General features: G+C 41.0%; 1 long non-coding RNA gene across 1 annotated transcript; it reads left to right on the top strand.

Moving 5' to 3' along the window:
- Window positions 1-204: 204 nt before the first annotated feature.
- On the top strand, window positions 205-19,806 carry LOC308064768. Its single transcript, XR_013928520.1, has 2 exons — window positions 205-18,578; window positions 18,645-19,806. It is a non-coding gene; the product is annotated as an uncharacterized lncRNA (long non-coding RNA).
- The last annotated feature ends 4,463 nt before the right edge of the window (window positions 19,807-24,269 follow it).

Raw genomic sequence — 24,269 nt, 5'->3', positions numbered from 1 at the left:
GAGGTTACTCTTTGAAACATAACCTGATGGCCTAATTCTCCACTACTTTACTCTTTATGGAGTCCTGATTTAAAGCAGGATTTAATATTGTCTGTGAAGTGTCCCTTGATTCAGATTTTTAGGTGGCAATGATTAAGCATCCTGAGATACTGATACGCAGCCTTCACAATGTTGTGAACCATATGTTGTTGTGGAACCATATGTGAACCATAGGATAAACATATGAAGCTACACTGCCTACCTTCTAGTCCAGAGGTGGGCAAGAAGTAACTACAGATTTATTTAGCAAAAAGCTAAGGAAACAAGTGTTTTCAGATTTGGCACTTGAAAAGAGGAGACAGTGAATTCACCAGTTAGGATAATCCATCCAGTGCTGTTGCTGGATTTTGGACAACTGGCAGATTCTCTGCATTCTCTAATGTTCAAAGAGTTTCCAAAGGCTGTTAAAGACATGACAAACCCTGACATTTTTCAAGAGCAGAAAAACAAATCAAGTCACATTTCTTCATGCTTTTTTAGAAGAAAAATATTTACTTCCCTTGCATCTGAAGACAAGGCCAGTCTCATTTTAAGCTGTTACTCTAAGCTTTGAAGTGACTTTCTCAGGGCGCTATATTTCATAGCAAGTGGATATATATAACTGAAACTTCACCAGTGGAAAGTGTTGGGTTTTTTAATTACTGTGGTGGTTTTAGCCACGGTGAAGTCTGGTTTAGTGTTCAGTGTGCATTCTGGAGTACAGTGAAGAACTCACTGTACTTCTGTCCCTGCCGACTCTTGAAGCGGTACAGACAACTAGCTGAGTCATCTTCCAAAAAAGAGAAAATGCAGTCACCAGTTAGATGCTACTAACCAAATCTGATAGATGTTTCCCCCAAGTCTGCAACCAAAAAAGCAGAGAGAAAGAAACCACTGATAGGGACTATTAGAGTTTCTTAGAGTCAGAAGATAGGATGAAAGGTTATCCACTCCACTAACCTTCTTCTTTCTATTTAGGGAGATCTGGAAAATTATATTTTATGTTAGAATTTTCCCAAGGAGCCATGTGAATTAGTTTATTAGTTTCTTCAAATCCCTACCTTGCTGCTCTGATGAGTAAAAAGTGGTCATCATAATACAGTCTCTACACATTGTTTCCTTTTACTTAATACTGTAGATATTTACAAGGTAAAATGCTGACACATTTGGACTACTTTGCTAGATTGCTTCTGGGATGTGTCCAAATGAGAAGGCTACAGGCAATAAAACCTTGCTTGTGTCCATGCTCTACCCCAGGGGATGATACAAAACAGTTCATTTACGAGCAGATAACTTAGCATACAGGGTATCGTGAGAGGACCCTTACAGTGTGTCTGGAAAGACTTTCCTCAGCCCTTTTTTTCTTTTACCATGCATGCTCTGTGACCCCTCTATTCAATGCCACCCCTTCATGCAGCTCTTCAGCACGTACTCCAAACTCAGTGCATCAATATCTTCTAGCAAGCACATTGATATATGTGGTAGCATATAATGGTGGGAAACCAGAGAAAGGAACAAAATGTTTCAACAACTTCAAAGAAGGGAGCAGCATACTCACACCCAAACTGCTTAAGCTCATCTTGAGGTCCATGTCACCCTGTCAGGTGCCAGTCATAATCTCAGATCAACTGCTCTGACAAAACAAGAGTATAATCAAGTCCTTGATTTCAAGGCTTGGTTCACCATCTTTGACATTTCTGGAAGTATGTATTGTATGATGGCCAACGAGTCAATTTCCAGGTGGTCTTGACTCACTCTAAAGTGAAGGAGCCTGGCTAGTAAGTGGGTGAGAGGAGATGGTAGAGGGCGGCTGGTGGCAGGAGGCAGTGTTGCCTTCTGACTCTCATGGAGAAGAGCTTGGAGGACTGGACACTGGGGAAAGGGATCTCATTGCTTGCTGCCTGTTGTCATCTTTAGGTTTTATGTGGTCTAGGCCATGGTTAGGGAAGGTCCCTGCTGCACAAGTTTGATGCACCATCCATTGCTTTGTGGATATTCTAAATTATTTTCTTTGCTACCCAGCCCAGAATTTATCACTGACACTTTTTTTTTGTTTCTTTTCCTCTGCTACACAAATTGCCCTCTGCTGTGAATCTCCTGAAACACTTCATCTGAAGTAGGAAAGCCCCCTCACCCTGAGCAGTTATTTTTGTCCTTATCATACTCCATCCATGAGCACTACCTCCATGTTTGTATATACCTGACTGGGGCATTTACACATCAATAAACTCAGGAATGACCCAACTCTGCTCTACCTTGGCAAAGCTAAGGCCTTACAAAAATCTCCTCTAAAAAGAGGCTCCTGTTAGAGCATTTTAGTCTGAGTAGCAGGCTGAAGACTTCCCACACATGTGGCTCAGTGCCAAGTGAGCTGTGGGTTTTTTTAAGAACAATGTCTTATACTTGCAGTGGAGCTTGGTGTGAAGATACAGTGACCATATTACAGTGCCTTGTGAAATGTATAATAGTGAATTTAAGCCATTTCTGGAGAAGGGGACTACACTTTCAGAACATGTCTGGAAACACTGTGAGGACTAGGTGACCATCAAGTTTGCTCTGCAGATAATAAAGATAATAAAGTACCACTCTATGATGTTCCTAAACAGTGTTCCAAAACTTACGTATTTAGTCTTGAAGCCATCATAAGGGAACTTTTACAGATCTGTATTCATCATGAGGTTAACCACCACAACTCTCCAGTCTAACATAGTTTCTTGATTCAGATAATGTCCTTAGAGTAAGAAGGAAGAGCTCGGAGAAAAGCTATGTCAAGAGAGTCTTTGGAGTACACTTCTGGCAGTACTTTTGCTGTTAACAGACATGTAGAATAGAAACAAAGGACTTTTGTTTGTGTTTCATACAAATCCTGAGCTTGCAAATTTATTGGATTCCTACTTCTTCTGAGAGAGAAAGAAGGAAGAAAAAAAGGAAGTATAAAATACCCCCAAATTAAAAAATATTTTTTTTAAAAAAACAAAAACTTGGTGTTTTCTCTTCCACCTATAGCAATAGTTGCTAAATATTTACCTCCATGGTTATGCTTGAGAGAATCTGTAAGATGTAGCTCTGCTAACATTTGATAGCAATTGTTATTTATAACATAAAAAAAAAAAAAAACTTTAATAAAAAATATTTCCCTGAACAGAGTAGTGTGAAATGATCAGATGTCCAGGCATGTGAACAACACACACATGGTCTCATGAGTATGCCCCTCCAAATTAACGTTGAGGTTCCTGAGGCCACTTCCTGCTGTCTAAGCTTTGTGACCTTCACTCAACCTTAACTTGCAAAGCAGAATGTCATTGGTAAGTATTTTAAGGTTGTTTTCAGACTGCGGGTTGGAGAAATTTGATGGTATACTGCAGTCATTGCTCTTCTGTCTCTGATAAGTGGTGATAGAAGGGTGTTGACATCTAAAGCATTATCAATGGGTAGCTAAGTTGGTGCTCACTGAGAAGGATGCGGGAAACTGTTCCTTAGAACATTTTTAGTTAAGGTTCTGAAAGTGCAAGCAGATGCCGCTACATCTGTTACATCCTTTTCCCGTGTTTGAGTGCATCTCTCTGACCACGTTAACTGGAGATTTCATTCTTAGGGAAACTAACAAACACAGATGCAGGAAAAACTTATTTTAAGACATTTTGGGTAAATGGCAAAAAATGTGTGCGCTAACAACAATGCAGCTGAGAGACTTAGGAATCTAAGAAAATAACTTTTCTCCTACGTGAGAAACTTAAGGGACAAAATGCATGACTTGGTTTACATGGCCAGTTTCACAAAGAGAATAGCAGAGGAAACAAGCAGTAAATGACGGAGTAGGGGGCAGCATTTCCTCGTAATGCTGCTTGCAATTATGGAATAGTTATAGGTCATTCATAACATGAAATGTTACGTGTGCTTTTTTATTTTGTAGAAGCAATTCAACCATTTGTAATACATACTTGTTTAGCAGGTTGAATTAGTTTTCCTGGCTTTGAAATATTTCTATATATCTATTAGCATTGTTCACATCATCACATGCTTAGAACATACAGAATTAGGGCCTAAGAGCTGTGAATCATAATTTAAAATAATATTTAAGTTCTGTTGCTGATGTTGATTGATCAAAGCAATAATTTTCAATGGCTGCACAAGTTCCATATTTTTTTTCCTTTTGCAGCATTGATACTACAGTAAATCCCAGTGGAATAAATTCTATGTTGCAGCCAATAGAATAAAACCAGCACAGTGTTTACAGACAGTTATTTAAGTGCCAAATATCAGGGAATCTGTTACAGTCCCTGAGAAGCTCTGTTGGGAGTCTGGAGGATAGACACATGATAAAGGAGAGCCTGGGGAAGGGAACACTTCGTAGTTACAAACTGAGAAATACCTTCTTGTTTAAGTCCTTTAAAGCAAAGTTTGCACACCGAGAAAACTAGCAATTAAATCTAAAAAAAAGAGATTAGACTACAGAGACAAGAATAGGCACAACATAGGGCTCCTCCTTGTACTCATTCTTTCAGGTTCAGGAAATCCTGCGTCCCTTTCTGCAGAACCACAACAAAAGATTTGAACAATGCTGCCTTTTTCTCCTGCAGACCCTTCCTGCGTCTATAATTTAGGTGGCTTCTGGTGGCTGGGGAGATGTGGGAGAGCACTGAGGAAGAGGAAGGAAGCCTCTGCTTCCTACAGGTGCAGTTCCAAAGAAAGATCACCCCTAACAAAGGCTGCAGCCTCCTCCTCCTCACGGCCTCAGGACATGCTGATTGTCTTCAGCTGCCACTGGACTCCTCCACCAGCTGATTCAATGCTTAGAAGGCCAGTAAGCCTGCAAATGCAGCAGGTAATTCTGTGCTGGATCTGTGAATTGAATTCACTCTTAGGAGAATTCTGTGTGCAGGAGAACTGACACAAAGGGCAGGGTCACACAGTGTTCCTGGGAATGGGGAGCAGAGCACGGTCAGGTAGCATGAGAACAGATAAATGGAGGAGATCAGGGGACAGAGGAGGAGGGAAGAGGAGGGGAGGCTGTGAGGCCTAGTGAACAGCAGCTGCTAGTATGCCAGCTACTAAGCAGGTCACCACAGGTGAGAAGACTGCCAGGATCATCAGAAATGTGACTTTACTGCCTTTGCTTATCAGTGTCTCCGGTATCCCAAAGTGCTCCTTCGCCTTTACTAATTTCAGGACTGGTCACACACCTGTATAACTGTCTTGCATAGGAAAAGTTTTGTATCTCAAGATCTGAGTCAGGCACCCTCTTCAGTGAAGGTTTTTTGTGGCCCTAGAGCCTTCTCTGCCTGTCCACATGCAGTGAATTACAGCTTCCCAGTGAGGAGATTTCATGCCCTATGGCACAGCTCACCACCCACCACACTGGCTGCTGCAGAATGTGTTTTTAATTTCACCACTTCTAGGGCAAACAATTGGGAACAAGAGCTACTTACATTTCCATTGCCATCGGAAATTTGCTCCCCTGTAAGCATTCTATGTATGCTAAGCTATCATACAGGTGGGGAAAGGCAGCTACAGACATGCCTTAGAGGAAAGGTTCAGGAGAAACTACAGTCAGCACCAGCTTTCAAGAGAAGGCTGTGGCTGTGGGTTCCAACTGGACAAAGGCACTTTCTTGGAGAACCTTCTGGGCATAAAGCAAAGCTGTTTCCTTGGTGTTTCTTATTAGCTGGCTGTAGGTGGCTTCCTACCAAGCTGGTTTCCTGCAGAGAGCCCCCGTTCACCACACAACCTGATATTAATTACAGTCCCAGCTGCCTTATTCCCCTGTTTTATGGCGAAAGATTCTGGTTTTTCTACTCAAGGTTCTGGTTTCAGGACCTTTTCTGAGCTGTGCCATAAACTCACGAAGACTGCATGGCAAGCCTTTGGTGTTTGCTGTAGGATCAATGTCTGCAAGGTCTGTGTCTCTAGCAGCAAACCAAAAAGTTCCAGGGTGTGTTCCCAGACACTGCTGCTCAGTGTCTGCTCTACAACTGCCAGGGGTTGCTGGTTTTGACACAGGCTTGTCATCAGTCTTCCAAACATAGGCCTTGGCCACGTGTCAGAAGTTAGTATGGTTGTGGACCATTTCCAATAGGCAGTTTGGATGAAGCTATCCGGTTTTGATAAGTAAGGTAATTTTATGTTATGAATATGGGCTGTACTGTTCTAGTTGACTTCAAGGCCACAGAGCTGTCCCGGGCTTGATTAACTTACTAGTAGAAACACAGGAAAGTAATTGATTGTATTTTGGGCTTCCTGTGTTAATGCACAGTGTTTAGTATTAATGCTTAATTTGGACAGAACCAAACCTAAATTAAGGTTTCTCATGCATGAAGTCTATCTCTTTGCAAGTTTTCTTTCAGAAGAGTCACACCAAGAGTTTATTATGTTGCTGTCCCTTGCATTACAAGGGACATTTTTTAAATGACAGCACAATTAAGGAAAAAGTTTCATGCCAGTGGGGCACAAAGTGGTGTATTTTGGGGAGGTGGTTGTGTTTTTTTTTTCCTAAGGCCATTCTAAACAGAAAATACTAAAGCTCTCCTTTTTTTTTTTTTTTTTTTTTTTATTAGGAGGAAGAAACATTTATTCATTATTCTTTATTCTCTTTGTTGTCTTTAGTGTCAATTCTGACTTTAATGTCAGTGTCTTCCATAACACTTTGCTAATGATATTTTTCCCTAAACCATGCAACCACTTCTTTAGCCTGTACTTCTTTTTAATTGACTTGCTTTCTTCCAAAAGCTTTTTTTCTTTTCTTTCCTTCTCCCTTTTGGAATTCAGAGAAGGCAATTTGGACTGATTTCAGTCTCTTATAGATTTTGGAAAGGTTCCAGTGGCAAAGATAGGACTACAATAAACTGGAAAAATCAATTATTTTAAAGTTTTAGCTTTTAGTTTAGACAATTTTGACAGTAATGCTGAAAGGATGTTGGAAAATGTCACAGTCTGGTCAGGAAACTGCAGTATAATGTGTGGTGAATAAATGACACATCAAGTGACACTAATAAAGGAGTTCTGGGGAAAATGATAGCCTCAAAATATTTTCAAATTATTGTACCCCAGCTTCTGCTCCCACCTACATCAAACTAAGCCTGCAGCAATTTCACTGACTTAATATCATGATTGGATTCTTTATTCCCATAAAAAGTTTTTTCATGAAATGTGAGCCTCTTTGGAGTTATTTCAGTAAGAAACAGAGATGGCTCAAGCTTTTAGTGAAGGAAGGGAAGCTGAGAGATCACTGTGACTGCATTTTGCCTAAGCAGTGTGTGCATGGCACAGACTGCTGGCACACCACCCCTTGCAGCAGCGAGCAGCATGATCCCAGGTATTGGAGGTCTGGGTCTGCAGGTTTCTCCCCCATGAGGGCTATAGGGAATGGAGAAAGTGGGCTGAGACATTTTCATATCCCTGATACCAATATATTCACTAATAAATATATTTTAAAAATTAAAAAAACCCTAGTAAATATATTTGCTAGCACTTTAAAAGATATAAAAGTAATTCATCAGCTTAGACTAAGCACTTTACGTACATCTTGCATGAAAAGAAAAGGATTCAAATATGATCCTTAATCCTGAGGCTTTGGATATAGTCCAATCCAGAGATTACCACTTTTTTCTGCAACGTACATCATAGCAGTTCTCTGCCAATGTAATACCTTTCAGCTTCATGAGCTGATGTCGTGCAGCTGTGCATCAGGTGCAGTGTTCTCCCATCACCCAGCTATTCACGGGGACAACAGGTATGTACAGATAGTCCCGTGTCAGTCCTCCTGGGAGGGAAGCCAAGTTAGTACTTTCCAGAGATGATGATGTTCAAAGGCTGTCCTGTCCAGTAATATCTGGGATAATTACAAACCATAAAATTACATTTTAAGAGACTTTCTGTGGAGGAAGGTGGGGTAGCTCTTCAGTTTACCTGCATGCTTCTTGAGAGATGTGCCATTTCTTCTTACCTGTGACTGCTGTGAATTTCTGCAAGCACCATCTCCCAATCAAAAAAACAAAGAAAATCCCAGGCCTCTTAAGAATCTTCTGTTCCTTAATGCATGAATATGCTAGAATATATAGGACATTTGTAAAACCAGGAAAATACAAATAAAATGGCTTGCATTAATCCCAGGTGAAATGTTGGCTGTCATGAGAACTGAGTTTTGTCAAAGGGAAACTTTGAATCAACAGGATGAATTACTGAATATCCATAACTGGCACATTCCATAGCAGAAATATGTCATTACTTTGCAATAAACCTAATTTGATCATACATGAATCCTTTTCTTGCCATGCAAGCTGTACATAAAATGCTCAGTCTGAGCTGCTGAGTTACTTCTATATCTTTTGCAGCACTAATAAATGCAGCAGCTCTTTTTCTTTCTGTGTTCGCCCCCTAAAAGGTTCCCTATAACTACACAGTTTCCTTTATTCTCAGATAAAATGAGTATTTGATTTACACTGGCTGAGGCAGCAATCCTAAGCCTAACATTTTTCTCCATATAGGCTAACCCTGCCTTTATGTTACTAAGTAACAAAAAACTCCATAGCATGAAGTGCAGACAGCAAAAAATGGTAAAGGCAACACTTCATCCCCTGCTTTTGAGGAGGGCAGTGGGTGCCGTTTTCCTGCCTTTGTCTCCTCATTGTTCACAAGCTCCGAGTTTATCGTCTGTCGTCTTTCATGGGGCATGAGCTTGGCAGAGTCCAAATGCCACAGACTGCTATTTTCGCCAGCGGGAGGACTCCTGGGTCTCTTAATGTATGTCTGGAAAAATTGCTTTTTATGTTATTTTGGTTCAGCTGGCTGTGCGGTGGAAGCCTGCTGCAATTGTTTGAACAGTTTGTGATGAAGAGGGCATAAGGAATAAATGTTCACTGTCTCCCTTGGGAATGTAAGAAATGCATCTGCCTGTTAAATGTCTCAGAGTTTAATTCAAAGACTGATCTGCCCAACAATATGCACCTTATTCTCAGAATGTGAAATGCATAGTGCCTTAGGTTGTTCAGGTTATACATTTACTGTAGCTTGTTGTTCGCTCTTGAGTCTCCAAGGATTGTTCGCCATCCAAATGAACTCCTGAAGTAGATATAATATATCTCCTTCTCTCTTCCTGGTGAGTGGTTTGGACAGCTTATGCATAGATTAGCCTTCTAGTACCACTGGGATGCTACTTGAGATGGCTGAACTCAGCTACTCATGGCTAAGGGAGCATGTTGGATTATTTTGGGTGACTTCAGCCTTCACATGGCCATTTGGTTAGCTCAGGGAACGCCAATACTTTCCTACTTGGTTTATGGCTTGGCATTCTAATAGAGCAATGAGACAAATCCTTGAGTCATCCTTAACTGGCACAGCCGCTTTGATTTTAGTAAAATAATGGTGAAGTGTAAATTGTCCAATACTTACCCTACCTTGAAGCTGCCTGTGTAGCTCCAAATTGCATTTTCTCACTCTATCAATATCTAATGGATTTGAAACAACTAAACACAATTGTAGTGCTAAGCATAAAACTGATTTTTTTTTTTAATTATTTAATGAATGTCTATTTGGTCATAAAGTGTTACATCTCTGCAACTTCTTGCTGGAACAGGCACAATTAATAGGCTTGCCAGACATTTAGACCTACAAAAAAATACCATTGTGTATCCAAAATAAAACACTGTTACCCGTGGCAACCTCATTGGCTGTTTTAGCAGACAGATCAGGTGCTGGAGGAGCAAACCACTCTCTTAACATGGGAGAGAACTCTTCTTTGTCAGGACAATGTGAGAAGGATGCTCAAGCTATACTTGCTTTGTGTAAAACTGCAGAGCTACAGCTTCTAAGGTGGGTTATTCTATAGTAAATTACTTTTAGAGCAAGCCAGAAATAATCAGAACAAAGCAGGCTATAGCTGCTGTCACCTGCTTTCATGCCTCCAATGGGAACTAAATTCACTAAAATGGACTGTAAGAAATAGCGGGGGTGCCTCTGTTCCTTTTCACCAATGTCTGAATAGCTGGCTTCACCCTTCAGCTGGGTTCAGGCAAATTAGCTCGTTGAGGGCAACAGCCATCTTCCCTTCAAGCTACAGGGAAAAACTTTAAATGCCTTTTGTTTAGAAGTAGCAAAAACTGCAAAGGCTGTTCACTGCCATAGCAGTTCTGTGAGGGCTAAAGGACTGGGAAACAGCCTAGAAAATGATAAGAGGGAAGGCATTGTCCAATGGAGCTCTTTTTGTTCCCAGAATGGCTCTGGCCTGAATTCAGAAGAAGAAAATGCAGCATATCCTGAGTGCAGCCCTCTGTGTTCACCTGGATGCTAGCACAGGAGACAGAGCACAGTGGATGGAGATGCCTGTGTTCATCTCGCATACACTAGTGTAACTAATCCACGTGCACAACAGCCAGGCTATGAGCCGAGACGTGCAAAGGGAAGGGGCAGCAGCACTAGACTGGAGGTCTTCAGGTCCAGCAGGACCCTCTGAACTGGCCAGTAGTCAACACTAGAGGAGGAGGCTTTAGATGTCAGGTACTGAGCATCGCCTGAAGCTGAGGAGAAGTCAGGCACTGCAGCTACAGCAGGGATCATGGGGGTGAAAACAGGAACACTATGGCAACAAGCCCTGAGAAATCAGTGGGTCACCCCAGCCATCACCCACCTGCCCAGCCCAGTCTGGGACAGACCTGGACTTTGCTGCCAGCACAGACTGCAGTGAGGAGTCGTGCTGGTGCTCAAGAGACCAATGGACCAATGGCCACTAGAGACCTGTAACTGCTGCAGCTGCTCCTCCCTCAACACTCCGCTCACCCACCACAGACACTGTAATCCTGAGTAGCCCCAGGCCTTCAGGCACCTGCTCGTGTTACACACACCCAGGCAGAATTTCTTTGCCATTACTGCCACTGCTCTCTTTCCATCCTTGTCCAACTCTGGTCTGACGTGTGAGCCCAAATCTAAGCATGCTTCCTGCAGCACATCATCCCATATCTTTTTAATTTATTTATTTGTTTGTTTGTTTGGAGTTTGCCACTGGAAAGAATGGCATGTTTTTCTTCAACAGTATTTTGCACTATTAAAATCATAGAATCATTTAGGTTGGAAAATGTCCAGCCGTTAACTCTGGATTGCCAAGCCCATCACTAAACCATGTTGCTAAGCACCACATCTGGGTGTTTCTTAATACCTCCAGGGATGGTGATTCCACCACTACCATGGGCAGCCTGTTCCAATGCTTGACCACCCTTTCAGTGAAGAAATTTTCCCTAATATCCAAACCAAACCTCCCCTGGCATAACTTGAGGCTGTTTCCTCTTGACCTGTCACTTGTTGCAGTCTTCCACCAGTTGTCTCTATTTATGGTCTATTTCATCTTTTCTCTGCTGTGTCTCAGAAACACATGCCTGAGACATCATAATTTACTCAAGGTAATGATAAACTATTTGATTGTGATTTATTTTAAAATTATAATGAAGAAATGATGCCTCAGTGCAGAGGTGCTGGAAGCTCATAAACCATGGATTATTTATGCGGTAGTTCATGCAGGAAATTATATAACTTTGAAGATTCCAGAATGGATGAGGGATCATTTTCTGGGTTTATAGTAGCATGGCATCAATCAATTGGAAAAAATCATTTCATTGACAAACAATTACTGTAGAAAGTCTTTGACTAAAAACCAAAAAGTTACAGGGTGAGTGAGAAAAGATAAAGGGAAGTTTCTTCCCCTGAGGAAGCTTATTCATATGAAAACATTTTAAGCAAAGCAAAGAAAATGGGACTGGCATAGGTAGGATGCTGAGCTAGACTCACCTGTCATAGGCATAGCCATCCTTGTCCAAGACAACTGAAGTACTGAACCACATACTGACCAGACTCAAAGTCTTTATTAAGTATTCTGTACTTCCTAAAACCACAAGTTGTTCAGGAATTGTACAAAAGAAGGACATTCGGGCAAAGTGTTTGCTAATGTTACATATTCCTGTACCAGCAGACATTGCTCAATCTGCAAACATGATTTTGAATAAATTATTTAGCAGTAAACAGTCATATTAAATCAAGAATAAATCACTGGTTACATATTTGATTTTACTGTCATAGTTCATTTTAGATTATAGATAATCCAAAGGCTGAGATATAGTCACATTTCCACCTCATAATTTCAGCGGAAGCAAAGACCACTTCACTTCATATAATACTCATAAGGGAGAAAATCCTCTCACTTTGGTGAAAATTTCACTCAAAATATAAAAAAAGACTTATGGCAGCTCTCATCACATGACAATACTATAACTGGGAAGCAATATCTGAAATTAAGAGGAGATTGTTTTAAAACAAATAAAAGAAGTAGTTTTTACACAGTGGATAGAAAAAATATAAAAGGAAGTTTGACAAACTGGAGTGAAGGAAACAGGAGAGATTCCAATTAGGAAAATATTTTTCACAATGAGTGTGGTTAAATCCAGGAACATGTTGCCCAGAGAAGCTGCAGAATCTCCATACTTGGAGGTTTCCAAAGCTCAGGTGGGCAAGGGCCTGAGCAACCTGATCTAGCATTGAAGTTAACCCTACAATGTACAGGATGTTGGAGTAGGTGATCTCCAGAGATCCCAACCAACCTGCAAGGATCAATGATTCTGCATACTTCTGGAATTTGGTGCTGAAGGGGGTTGAGGGATGCAGATCATATCAGCAAATTCAAAAGGAAATTAAACAAATCCATTGACATCATGTCCATAAACAGCAGAGAAACAGGCAGGGGTGTGCCCTCTTATCATCCCTGATGATTATGGATGCTGGGGGTGGGCAAAGGGCGTAGTGGATAACACTACACTCATGATATCTCCCTAATTATTCTTATTTATTTCTTGGCTGCAACACCACTGCTGCTGTGTATCTGGTACATTTCCTGGATCCTTCACTGTGGTTCTACCACTCATATGACCTGTCTGAAGTCCTTTGATCCTTCTGTTTCTGGTTTTGCCAAAAACCTCTATTGAAAACTAGACCCAAGTGTCTTAAAAAGCCTGTTAAGTCTGACTGTATTGGGTATATAGTGAAATCTGTCACAGAAAAAGGAGAGCTGATGGATTTATCTGTGCTGTCTTTGGTCTCATGATAATCAAGCTGCTTTTTTTTTTTTTTTTTTTTAACCAACCTTTCCTTGGATGGAGTAACTACCACTTACTGCTCTCTGCTAGTGCCTTGGAAATAGTACTGTTTGTGACACTGAGGATGATTTTGAATCATGGACTCATCTGACATCACACCAAAGTATCCAAGGTACTTCACTGTGGGCCTCAGCTGGTTATCAGTGTACTTAGATATGGAGCTGCCAAAAGTCTACACATATGCTGTTTGAATGCAGAAATGGAGGGGGCCCTATGCAACAAAGAACTACAGTATGAACTCATCACATATAGAATTACAAATTATGTTCAGTGTAGAAGATGCAAGCATGAAAATACAGGCTTTGCTGGGCTGAAATTTACTTGGGGATGTCTGAGCTCTGTATTTTGGGATTAAGCTTGTTTCAATCTTACTAAGAGAATAATTTGTAGTCTCAGTTAAAAAGAAATCTGGGCTATACCTCAGAAATCAGGATCAATTCAATGTACATTTAAAACCCGGCAAAAATTTTTTCATGCTTTGATAGGTTGAGCTAAAAATCAAATTAAAATCTTAGGTAGCAAAGAAATACCTATAAGCATATATCAGCATACATTTATTAAGAAAACCTGTAAGTACATGCTTATATTTAAGGTTCTGTGTTAGTCAAGCAGACTTACTCTTCAGCAGGCCTGAAGTGCCCTCCCTAAGAGGCATTCTTTCTTGACCTGGGATCTAAAGCCTGCACCCTTTAAAAGAGTTTGGTCATACCCAGGTTTCTCCTGCCTTGCTGGAGATGCTGCAGTTATCCAGGTTATGAATACCTCCTGAAAATTCTGCTAGGCTGGTGTGCAATCACAGCATCTCTGAAGTAGTCCCATCTGTCTATAGCGTAATGATTCACACATTATTTCTTAGTAAAGGGTAGGGAAAGTCATCACTCTGGGAATTTACAATCCCCTTTGGTCATCCACTATGCCAGAACCATAACAACAGCTTTCATTATTGTGCTCTAGTTTTAATGGATTATCCTTTTTATTGCTGGCTGCAGTTGCAGTTCTCAGAAATAACCCAAAAATTATTCATTATATTAAAAAATTCTCCAATCTTCATTAATGTTGCTCTCTTTAGTGTTATTTATTGAATGATTAAATTACCATTAGCAGATGGTAACTGAAGTATATAAAATGCAAATTCCTACAATATCAAGCAAGCATATTTTACTGACAAAATTTAATATAAGTGCACATCATGATTGCTCTTTTTTGTGCACAGAATGGAAGAGAATGGGGATGCATGCCATGTCTCTCTTAGATTAATTAATCTATTTATTCAACAAATCAAGCTGACGCCAGTAGTTTAGTTAACAATATGGAAAGATAGGTGATATTGGACCATATGGTCTGCAGTTAAAATGAACTTTGTTGCTCTATAATGGAACTTTTTCCTTGTGTTTCTTAATTTTAATGGTACACCAGAAGCTAAAGGCATATTAGAGAACAAGGTTGTAAATTGTTCATCAGTTTTATTCTGAAGCCTAGATAATCCTGTTTTACAGATGAGACTCAAAGCACTGAGATATGGACTCTAAATACTTGAATAATACAGCAAATGTTCTTTTTTTGGTCACCAGGGTCCTCCACATTCCCCATGCAGTTTGTTTGAACTTGTACCCCAAACTCTTATTTAATTCAGTGGGAATTAGACAAGTAACATACATTCAGAGCTGTAGCCTTTACAGAGTTTAACATAAAGGTAATGGGAATCATACAGAGTATCCCCATCGTCTCATTTCCTGATTCAGCAGGCTTAGTTCTTCCTTTATGTATCTAATTCAGTGGGAGCCATCTGAAGAGTCCTGAAGACATTAGGGTAACCACACAGTGGGGACCCCCCATGCACACATTTTTTCTTAATGTACCTGGGGCTCTGGAAGGCTCCTTCTCATTACAGAGACAAATGAAAAGTGCTTACTTTGGTGGGGGTAGCAGTAGCAAAACTAACTGCATTTTCTGCATTTTTCCTTTCTTCTCTAATCATCCGGTGATACTACAGCAAAGCACAAAGTGAGCTGATGCAGGGCACAGAATTATTCCTTTGTGCATGAATAGAAATTTGTGATGCACTCTGTTACAAGCTTGCATTTGCTTAGTCGCACATTGTTTGTGACAAATCAGAGGCTACAAGTAATGAGGACATGGGGTATAAATGCAATGACAGCATAACTGAACTGTTTGCAAAGTCTGTATGTTGTGTATCCATGGGAATAATGCTGTAGGTGAGGAAGAAAAGGTTTTAGTTAGCTAACAGGAAGACAGAAGAATGAGAGAAAACATTACCTAGAAAATATATATACACACACATATATGCGTAGTGTTGCTGTGTATAGGCTATTTCTACTGTTTTAAGGCCAGGCATGGATCCCTTTACTCGATGGGATTTATCTACATTAAAAAAAAAAAAAAAATCCTGCTGCAATTGCATTGCTTTCAAAGTATGAAGTATGACTTTGCATGGCTGTGAGTAGAGACGTGCCAGGCTGCTAAGTGTTCCCTTCAGCTCTCATTGCTTAGGTTGAAGCATTTGGACTTCTCAGGTCATATCCCAGAGTCTATAGCATAGAGAAAAGATGGGTAACACCGATTTTTTTCTCAGAAAAGTGTGGGTGGGCAGGAAAGGACTATCAGCTGTGGAGAGGTGTAGCTCCTGCTGTACGCTTGAAGTGGTGTATTTACCACTTGAAATTTAGCCAAGGTCTGAGGGTCCATACCACCTCAAGGGAAAATTGCTGCTGAAGAAGCCAGGAAGAGTTTTTTGTGCTGGGTGATTATAGAAAAGGGGTAACAGTATAGCTGGAAAGTAGACTGAGGCCTTACCTTTGGTGGAGAGTGGCATTAAGCATTAATGCAATTCTTGGAAGAGTTGGGAAATATAAGTTCTACAGATCTTGTTGCAGTAGGATAGAACAGTAGCTTTGTTTGCACCAGCTGAACAATAATTAACTAAATTTTATATAATTAAGTCAATTAAATCCCTTCTGTCCATTTAACTACAGCTTGCTTTACTTTCAAACAGTTGCTACTCGTGTTTTCTTAAACTGAGCAAGAGCAACTTTTCTGTCTCGGCAGACTCTACAGCTGCATCATATTTACAGGTAGGTAGGTATAGCAGGTCCCAGGAAACCCTCCAGTTTGGTTGTGTCTTCCCTGCAGATTCTGTTGAATAAATAAGCATAATTTACAAAGATTAAGTATTAGGTCTCTGGCATCCTGTCTCCTGAATGACAGAACATTTGCTCTGGCTGCTTAGGAGGAATAAGGGGCGATACCCTACAGCAAAGGTTCAGTGAGAAGCAACCTGCGCAGGGCCAGACGGTCACCTCTTACAGCATGGCTGCGTGCACAGTGCCTGCGTAGGCTGCAGCAAAGCTGCCAGGGCCTGCAAAATACAAAATTTAATTATTGTGCAAGAAAAATGACGTGGAACTGTAGGGTTTAAGGGGTTTGCTGGACGAATGGCAGGGTGCCATTACTGGGGCATTCTGCTATCTGCTGTACAATATTAAAAAGAAAACCAAGTGATAGATACTGTGTCAGGTTAAGCTTTGTGACTTCATCCATTTTCTGGAAGAAGTGAGATCCAAAACAGATTCTGGAGTGGCTAATAGTGCCATGCTGAGCTGTAGCACAGAGTGTTAGCACACAGTGGGACCAGGTCCCTGGATAACCTGAAAAATGGTATTTTATAAGGTGGTTTTGTAGATCTGGGAGTTTCAAGTGCATAATAATGCACAGGTCAGACATAAGCTTTACTAACTATGATCATAGTGAGTGAACATTCAGCCAGCAACTTCCCCTCTGCTCTGTGTTCTCTGCTGAGTGATTGCTGAGACCCAGCCTATATACTGTTTCAGGAAAAAAAGAGGTGAGAAAACCCAATAATTTCAATGTTAACAAAACCAGGAATCCACCCATGGGAGGGATGGACTCATCAAGTATCTTGCTATCTGCCACAATTCAAAGAAGAAATCAAACAGTATGTGACAATATGGAGAGACAGCTGTCAGTGGACCCTGTGGGAGTGGCATACCCAGTATTATCTTAGGGAGGACAGTCACAGACTGTTAGCCTGTAGGCGCCAGGAATGTTCTTTTCAGTTAGGATAAACTTCTTAGCCAGACCTCAAGAAGTCTTAAATATTAATAATTTTACTACCGTGGTGTGGCTGAATGTGGACAGGCAGAGAAAGCTCTAATGCTACCAAAACAGTTGGAGAAGGTATCTTGGCCAAATTCTAAGAGTCATGGACATCTTTTCCCATCTAAGATAGTTTTCTAGCTGTGTGACTGGACCAATGACAAGCGAAGGTGAAGGGACACTGGAGGTACTAAAGGGACTGAGAAGGGAACAAAGTTAAGTCTCCTTCCTGATGATCTTCTCACTCATGCTCACCTGCTTGGTAGTAGAGACACTAGAACAGGGGTCCTCAAGCTTTTTAACCAGGGGGCCAGCGCGCAGATGCAGTGGCAGGCAGTCATCTGCGGCTGCTTGGTTTCCCCCCAACCCCCGGCGGGGGGGGGGGGGGGGGGGGGGGGGGGCGGGGCAGGGGGGTCTGTAAATACCGGGGGACGGATTGAGGACCCTGGGGGCCGTACCTGGCCCGCGGGCTGTAGTTTGAGGACCCCTGCAGTAGAAGCTGTTTGGTACTGGGTATTCATTCTTCTCTCCCTCAGCCCTCCCTTTTGGGTATCGTCACGTTATATACTGATGCTGCAGTAATGAATTCAGCCAGGTGACTAACATTTGTCATATATGACTCATTCCTCTCCCTCACCCCAAAATAATTGTGTTCTGTGTTTTGTTTGATACATACCCCTGTTTTGATAGGATGTGGGTTTCTTTATCTATACCGCAAAATGCCTATATCAGAGAAGTCAAGGCTGAAGAAATGCAAAACCTAATCTGTGTCACGGTCCACTCAGTGGACTCATGATGGTTCGTTAACTGTGATCTTGAAGCACAAAAATCAAGACAACCACGCCAAGGGGTTATGCTTCAATCAAACAGCACAATTTTATTGTTTGCCCGTAAAGCGGCGTGCGATAGGTAGAAAGACAGAAAGTGAATAAAAGGTAAAGTAAAAAGAAAAGGAAAGAGGATTATAGCTACCACCACGGGTCCAAGGTGTCCCTATGGTCCCAGGTCCAGGCAGCGTCCCGCTGGTCCTTCCGATCATCGTGATCCTTGGTGGGGAATATCTCCAAAGTTCAGTTGCTAAGAAGGCATTTTTTTATGCCAAGCAACACACCTTGCTCCTCCTGTGGTCCATGGAATTCCGCCAGTCTCCGCCTTCTCGAGCCAGGTTATCTTGCCCCAGAGGCGGGTAGCTTCAGACCAGGAGGTGTGTTCTTGTATTGTTTTCTGGTTCGTTGTTATGACCACAGTTGTGATCCATCTTCTGGACAGCTGTTATGCGGCCTTATTCAATCCCAGGTGGCAGGCAACGGCATAGTACTCCTCGTACCATGCAGTTCTCCTTCCCAGGGTGTTCAGTCCCAGGTTGCAGGGAGCGGCATAGTACTCCTCGTACTGTGCAGTTCTCTTTCCCAGGGTCTTTGTGTCTTGGTGTCCATGAGGACCACATTCCATCTCCAGGTCTCTGTTGGCAATATTGAGACAAAATATTGTTCTCTTTAGACCGACTCTTACAGTCTGTAAGATTTATGAGGTCTTCATGTCTTGGGAAGAATTCCTTCCACAGTTTTGACCAAACCTAGAGAATATTTCTGGACACCATGGTCAAGACCTCCCTGACAGAGTGCAGGTGATTTGTTGTCCTGTGTCCTCCCTTTTTGCCACTGGGTATTTTCTGAGCCATCATCTCTTCTGCATGTACTAACTTGGCAAACAGGGGGCAGCGGGGCTGGCGAAGTGGTGCCCAGCTAAAAAGCTCCATCCAGTAACCCATCTAGCAGGTCTCATTTAAATTTTGCTGAAGTGTGAAGGACAGGGCTGAGCCAAAATATAGGCTTTTTGTACTACAGCAGAGTGTGGATATCAGCCATTTTATGGTACAAGAGATGTATTTTGAGTAAAATCATACTTAAATATCCAGAGTCACTTGGATCAATGTTTTAATCTTTTCTGGCCTAGATTTCTTTATTTAAGAACAGCCTCCCTTCTATGTGAAATTGCTTAGCAAACTGTGTATCAGCTGTAAGCAAGGGAATACACTGAAGAAAATCTCTAAGATTTTGTAGGTTTGGATATTGGGATTGTTTTAGTCAAAATGAGAAATCTCTTTTATTGCAAAACTATTTTCCCATTGTATTCCTTGAGGGGGAGCTCCAGTTAATGAAAACAACTTAGGGGGAAATCCACTGGAGAAAAAACTACGAAGTAAAGGAATATTTTCTAGAGATACTAATAAGCCAATTGATGGAATGAATCTCTCACTCATCTGTAACAAGCTTAATTTTCTAGCTGATACACTGCTTTGTCAGCTGGCTCCCTTCAATCAGTACACATTAAAGCTTTATAACCAGGATTTCTGTGTCATCTTCAGGAGAGCACAAAGGTCCAACCATCTCTTGTGCCCTCAGCTTGTGCTCCTCCTATGCACAGAATTTCTAGGCCTCTTCCAGTTCAGAACGAATATATTACTTTTCGGTGAGTTCCCAGGTACTCTCCAGAGAATAAAAGTTTCCATTAAGTTAATTTTTTTTAAAAAATACTATTTTATGAAACACAAAGATAAATCAGTTAAATATTTTATATTTTAAGGAGTATTGTTAATCTCAGCCTTTGAGAAAATGATGCAAAAGTGCTACAAATTCTGTATGGAGTACTAACCCTGATCTTTTTGAGTGTAGTACTGCATTTTAATCTGCAGGTTCAGAGGTTCTTACAGTAAGGTAGGATCTTCCAGCTGTGATTTTTCTTCCTGAAACATCTTTCTCTTTCAATGAGAGAGATCACACACGCACACACCCTTGCTTTTTTTTTGTTTGTTTGTGTGTTTTTCTAATTTAAGGTTCATTTTAATATGGAATTAATATGGAAATATAATTGCACTTTAAGAGTTAACTGCTACAAAGTTATTGACATTTAAGATTTTTTAAAAAAAATCTTACTGCCTTTGAAATGGAAATAGATTACCCTCACAGGTGTGCATGGGCATCAGTTTTGCCTTTTATGCTTTGGAAGAGGCTAATTTGCTGAAAATTGAGACCTCAGGGATTCCTGTCCTTGTTATCTGTAGAGGAATGAAGCTGGGTTAATTAGCATTGATAATATACAACTGTGGGCTGGCTTCAGGGGCAGCGAGTTGGCCCATGTAGATATGATGCAGGTGTGGCTGGTTAAGTTAAGTGGTTGAGAGCCAATGAAGAGAGAGCAGCTGAGGAAGAGAAGGGGAGAGGAGAGGAGAGGAGGAAGAAGAAGAAGAGGAAGAAGCAGAGAGAAGGGAGAGAACATGTGCCCTGGCTGAGGAGAGATGAGGTGAAGGCAGTAGAGGGGCTGACATGAAGAGTGTGTTGGTATGAGATGGTAAAAGACTTTGTTGCAGCTGGTAGTTTGGAGAGTACTGCGGCAGTTATCTTGTATTTCAAAATAACAAAACCTAGTGTTTGGATAAGAAAGCCATAAGCCATCATACTGTTGACTTGTCTCTACATCTTCTGCAATAAAACAGAAACAGCAGGTATGTAAATAATTTTATGACCTTTGTTTGTCACATGGTTGCTAGAATACTGTTTTTGACAGGCTTTAGGCATCAATGAGGTTCAGTAAAGCTTGAAAGAAAGGAATCTTTATTTCTTTAAGATATACATATTCCTAGGTGAATAAAAGCATCAAGATTGACTTATCTCGTAACAACCTGAATATGCTGTGTTACTCTTTTATCCATTTTCATTTGCTTTCCATATACAAATGTGAAAGGGTTGTTCAGCGATAAAGCAGTCAGTCTAAAGATGCACTTTACCACCGTTCTTCCATTGCAGAGCACATCATCAAACACAGACTTTCTTCACTGTGATGAAGAAGGCTTTGTCACAAAGGGTGGAGAAAGGCTGCTGAGCTGAAACAGGCCAGACTTACAGAGCTGCCTACTGTCACGAATCTTGCCTCTCAGGCAAGTGTGCCCAAAATGAAGAGCAAAAGAAAAGCAAAATGCTCACTTCCCTATGCACAAATCAAAAGCTACCCACCTGCTCAATGGCGGCCTTTCACAAGCACCATGTGTAGCTGGAGCAGCAGTTTCCAGCTCCTACTGGATTTGTGAAGTTCATGATAGAGCAAGCTGCCCCCTACTACAGCAAGAATTTCCCCTCTGGACAACACTGCAGCTTGCTTCCTCCTGCCAGCCAAAGCTCAGCAGGAGCAGAAGCTACTGCCTGAAGGAGAACAATTTATCATCTGCTGCTTGCTGCAGTCATGGCAATGGTCGCTGCCAAGGTCCTGCAAGGGTTTTGAATGCAGACATTTCCTCTCAGAACTTGAGTCTTGGTGACAGTCAGTGCTGTCAGTTGTACCCATGCAGCAACTGAGGGACAGCATACACTCAAAGTGTGTTGGATATTGCCTGTGTTGACAAGAAGAGGGACAGCATAGTGTTAATTGAAATGGAAACCTCAAAGACAGCTTTGTGTAGGCTTTATAGTCCCAGACTGATCTGTATCTGTCTGGGCTTGATGTTTTGCATTGAGTAAGTAATAGCAGCCTGTTTCTAGGCTTTATTTGTGTCTCAGTAAAGTGCCGAAGCTCATGAGCTGGGACAAAGTGGCTCACACCTCTGTGAGTATGCCTGGTATTGAATGAAGGTAACCTTATCGCTGCTTATCCCATTTTTTCAGCATGGGATGGCTCCACCATTCTTCTTTTTCCATCTTCAAAGCAGCTCCTTCCATTAGCTCGTCCATCTGTTTTATGTTGAACTACACTTAATTATAAAGAGGCTTCTGGTGTTCCTGTTGGGCATGGCCAACAGGCTCTTGTGTCTGGAGCGTAGGAGAAGGCTGAGACCTCTCTACTTTATCTGTTAAGGTATGTAAAGTGGCAAAGTTACAGTTAGCAAAAGTGAAGGGAGAATCCTTTTGGCTTAGACCTGAAAAAAAGGCTGAGAGTGTCCTTAGTTGTGTATGTGACACATCTTAACTTTAGCATATGCTAGCTTTTCTGTATGCTTCAGTACTATAGGCTACATATATACTAATAAATAAAATATCTGGAGAGCACTTGTTGCCACAAGTCACTGCCTTGCCATGAGGAGTGCTAGCAATATGGACCATGCTGAGGCAGTGCTCTAGGCTAAGACCTGACCCTGATTAGGTTACTGGTAGACGCAGCCATAGTGCTCAGCAGGTTGTTTTCCTTCTAATGGATTCTTGATGTGCCTATTATTGTATTCATACCAATCTTATTCTTTAGACTTCTAGAATCTAAATCAAGTATAAGTGTATAATCGTTTATTATTTCCTTAGACTGTATTTAAATGGTACTTAGTCTATACTAGTTGTTTTTCACCTTTTCCTATGACTTTTTCTGATTTCTGCCCTTTATGTCACACAAAGATAGAATGTTGCCTGTAGAGGATGTATCTTACTGAACCTGGTGCTCTTCCGCATTTTTCAGTATTTCCTGGCATCAGTTATTTCCTTGACAAACAACTCGGAAGTGATAAATTGCTTGTCTAGCTTGCTGCATAACTATCATCTTAAGTAGGTGCATGATCCAACTTCTGAAGACTTTATTATCAGTAACCTAAACCTTTTTGTGTTCTTCACTTGTGAACCTCTCTGAGATGTTTTCATTTCATGACTAGGCTGTAAAAAATGAGAAGTTAGTCTTCTCCAACCTCAAAATCCTGAATGTTTTTTGTGCAGGTTATTGGAAAAGTAACGTGAGTGCCATTGAAAGTAGCAAGTTTTAATGAAAGATCTTGATGACCATGCTCCTGAGAGTAGTTATACTGGGGAGACATTTTACAGGCCTAGGACATTTCTTTCCACAACTGTAACAGAATGGAAAAGTTTCTTGACAACATTCTGTAAGTAAAAATATGAAATGATTCTGTGATGACAGTGTTACAGTTCTTACAATGCAAAGCTAGAACTAGTCTGGTCCCAGCTATCTGCGGTGAAGGCTGGGAGATGAGATACCAGGTCAATGCTGACTAAGTGTTCACACTAGTAGGGCTGGCTACAGCATTCAGAAATCTGTGAGCTTTTATCCTATGGTACATCTACAGCATGGACAAGATTGCAGCTTACTTTCCATGGTTCTGTATGACTATACTTTCATAACCCTACTTGTGCGCACTTTCAGTCCCCGAATGCTAACTGCACCTAGAACCTCACCCTACCTCCTTGGTATTTCATTGACTTTGATGACAAAAGTCTTTGTGCACAGTTCTCACTGCACGGTTAGTAAAAATCTCTGGACCATGAATTCCAGTGTGTATGTAGAGCCCAATAATAGTAAAAATCAATAAACAATAAACCTAGCAATTAGGAATGTAGCATCACTACAAACAAACATAAATCAAATGGAAAGAAAAGATAGCGACAGAGCTGTTCCTTTTCTCCGCAGATGTATGGTTCATTAGGCATATTGTACAAAGTAAATTTTAAATGTGTAAATATGAAAACTGTAAATGTTTCTTTGCTTTACTTTCAGTATACATGTATATTCTTTCTGTGGATTGGTAATTTCCTCATGAAAATACACACTTGTTGCCTCACAAAAGACTTCTGAAAAGTATTTGAGCTGTTTTTCCACATGTTATGACTGCTGCCAATCTTCAGGTTTAGCATGTATTAACATGCTGCTCAAAGATGAGCAGAAACAGCTGGTTAGTACATATAATAATAGTACACAGAATAGCATTCTGCATGTTCTTTTGCTAATAATTATCTTCTGTTTTCCAAATTTACTTCATTCATGTTTTTGGTTTTTTTATATATCACCTTGATTTGTTGCTTAGGTTCAAGTTACCTGCTTTAAATGGAATAATAATGACCAAATTATCTGTGCTTTGGAGGAGCCATAAAGCCTTTGATATCCCCAGAATTTTCAGGTTCTTAGTTGCAGACAGGAAAACTTTATATTCCCGAACTACAGATGTAATAGAGTTACCATAGAAAGAAACTATTGCATTTGCAATTACACATGGAAAAGAAACCT

This window comes from Falco punctatus (assembly GCF_963210335.1).
Source record: "Falco punctatus genome assembly, chromosome: 5".
In the NCBI taxonomy this organism is placed as follows: Eukaryota; Metazoa; Chordata; class Aves; order Falconiformes; family Falconidae; genus Falco; species Falco punctatus.
The sequence above is the reverse complement of the archived record's forward strand: the minus strand, read 5'-3'. Positions and strand labels throughout refer to the sequence as shown.